The sequence below is a fragment of the Schistocerca piceifrons genome, unplaced genomic scaffold, assembly GCF_021461385.2.
Source record: "Schistocerca piceifrons isolate TAMUIC-IGC-003096 unplaced genomic scaffold, iqSchPice1.1 HiC_scaffold_448, whole genome shotgun sequence".
In the NCBI taxonomy this organism is placed as follows: Eukaryota; Metazoa; Arthropoda; class Insecta; order Orthoptera; family Acrididae; genus Schistocerca; species Schistocerca piceifrons.
The window spans coordinates 160001-162500 of NW_025728676.1; positions in this window are offsets into that span (position 1 = coordinate 160001).

Genomic DNA, 2500 nt, shown 5'->3' on the forward strand with positions numbered 1-2500 from the left:
ACTTGCGTTTCATGAAGAGTTATTTCCAATATGCGACATTCCCGCTGTCCGTATACATGAGCCGCGACCTGTACCACTTACGAGCGAGAGACGCGATCGCGTTGCTCACTGTACGGCGTCCGATACCGAGCCATCAGCATGTCGGTCCCCATGCGCGTTGCACTCGCACTCGCAGTCGCAAAAACGTGGGGCAAATATATTACGCGGAAGAGTTATAACAGACCGAGCCCCACTGCATGGGGGGAGTCTTTGTCACTAATGTACACAGATGGAACATTTTGGACTGGAACCAGATTACCCGTACACACGGCGCTGATTAGTAATCAATGCAGAGCCATCAAACTACAGCAAATATACACAACTGTCCGTATACATGCTGAAAGAGTCTGCCCAAAATGGGAACCACACGTCAGCCAGACACTCTGATCACGCACCACTCTCTGCTTCTAACAGGCGCACATACAATATGTAAGCACCAGCATGGAACAACATCCAGTGCATCTTCTCCGCCACATTACACAATCCACACTATCACAACCAGACCAGGAGGTCCGTGCGGAAAATACAATATCCCAGCCTTTCGACATCCACCATTGCGCAGACCAGGCACCAACACCCACACATGTCCTATACAACGGTGCACCCAACATCACAATAGTACCTCCTGTCACAGCGCACAAACAATGACATGAGTCAAAGACACAGGTCTCACACAAGCATAGAATTGGAGCGCCGCCTCTAATAAGCCAAAGGTGCATCCTGACGTGACAAATCTGATCATGTCACAAGCATTCACTTACTATAATCACTATCAACGAACCTGCCGCCCCCGCCCCCCCCCCCCCCTACACCTTTCCGTACAACAACGTGTAACCTAACCTAACCTAACCTAACCTATGTTGTACCTTAACCTAACCTATGTTGTACCTTAACCTAACCTATGTTGTACCTTAACCTAACCTATGTTGTACCTTAACCTAACCTATGTTGTACCTTAACCTAACCTATGTTGTACCTTAACCTAACCTATGTTGTACCTTAACCTAACCCATGTTGTACCTTAACCTAACCCATGTTGTACCTTAACCTAACCCATGTTGTACCTTAACCTAACCCATGTTGTACCTTAACCTAACCCATGTTGTACCTTAACCTAACCCATGTTGTGCCTCAACCTAACCCATGTTGTGCCTCAACCTAACCCATGTTGTGCCTCAACCTAACCCATGTTGTGCCTTAACCTAACCCATGTTGTGCCTCAACCTAACCCATGTTGTGCCTTAACCTAACCCATGTTGTGCCTTAACCTAACCCATGTTGTGCCTTAACCTAACCCATGTTGTGCCTTAACCTAACCCATGTTGTGCCTTAACCTAACCCATGTTGTGCCTTAACCTAACCCATGTTGTGCCTTAACCTAACCCATGTTGTGCCTTAACCTAACCCATGTTGTCGCCTTAACGTAACCCACGTTGTCGCCTAAACCTGCTCTGTAATTGTTATACGACTCGTTCAATTACTGTAGTGTTGCCCACCCGCAACCCTCGCAATATAGTTCGCTACTCGCACTGCCCGCACCCCTGTGTATCGCTTCATGTTAAACACCTTGCAAGTCTTGCTCACTTTCCACATGCTCCTGCTGTACACTGTAATGTGGATGGCAGCAGGACGTACATGCCGCCCCTCCCCACGTCCCCACCTTGCCCCCTGCCTTCGCAAGCTGGTTGGTGAGAAGTTTGCATGTTCAATGCCCTTCGCATGCGACGTACTCAGGCTACGTTGTGGTGCGGCCTGTGTCAACTGTCCGCTGATGTCGTACGCGTGAACCACAATCTGTACTGCACATTCGTCCTTATGTACTGAATGATACATCGTGGCACATGTGTGACCGCACAACGACTGCGCCCAAAAACGGCGGACCATACAGTGCAAATATTGTGCACGCAGCTACGTGTCGTCTCCCTATGAGAGCTGGATTGCAGTGTGGTACGCCATAGAGACGTGTGGGAGGAACGGACGCCGTGGATGGCGATCAGCATGAGCTGTCTGTTGATGTATTCGGACCTAGTCGTCTCTCCTCACACACCGTGATGGCATGGTGCACCGCGTTCCATATCTGCGACATGCTACAGAGGCCGGTTGACAGTCGTTCGAGCAATGGACATCGCATACGTACGGGGGCCACCTTCCACGTATTGTCTAGGCGTGCACATTTTGTTGCGTGTATGTGGGCAGACGTAGTGTGGCGTGACACCTGACACAGGCATGCAATAATCGTTGAAGTTGCAAATGGCGATGGACGCCTGCGTTTTCTGGTGAAGTTACGCAAATGAACAAATGGTAACCTGTTGTGGTGCGGTTGTTCTCGCTAGGGGTGAATCGGTGATGGCGACGATAGGTTGAGGTACTAACCGGTTGTTCCAGCGATACCCACCATGCCGACGAAACTGAACGGCATCTGGGTGTGAAGCGATACGCGGCGGTGGCTGGGTGGGACCGT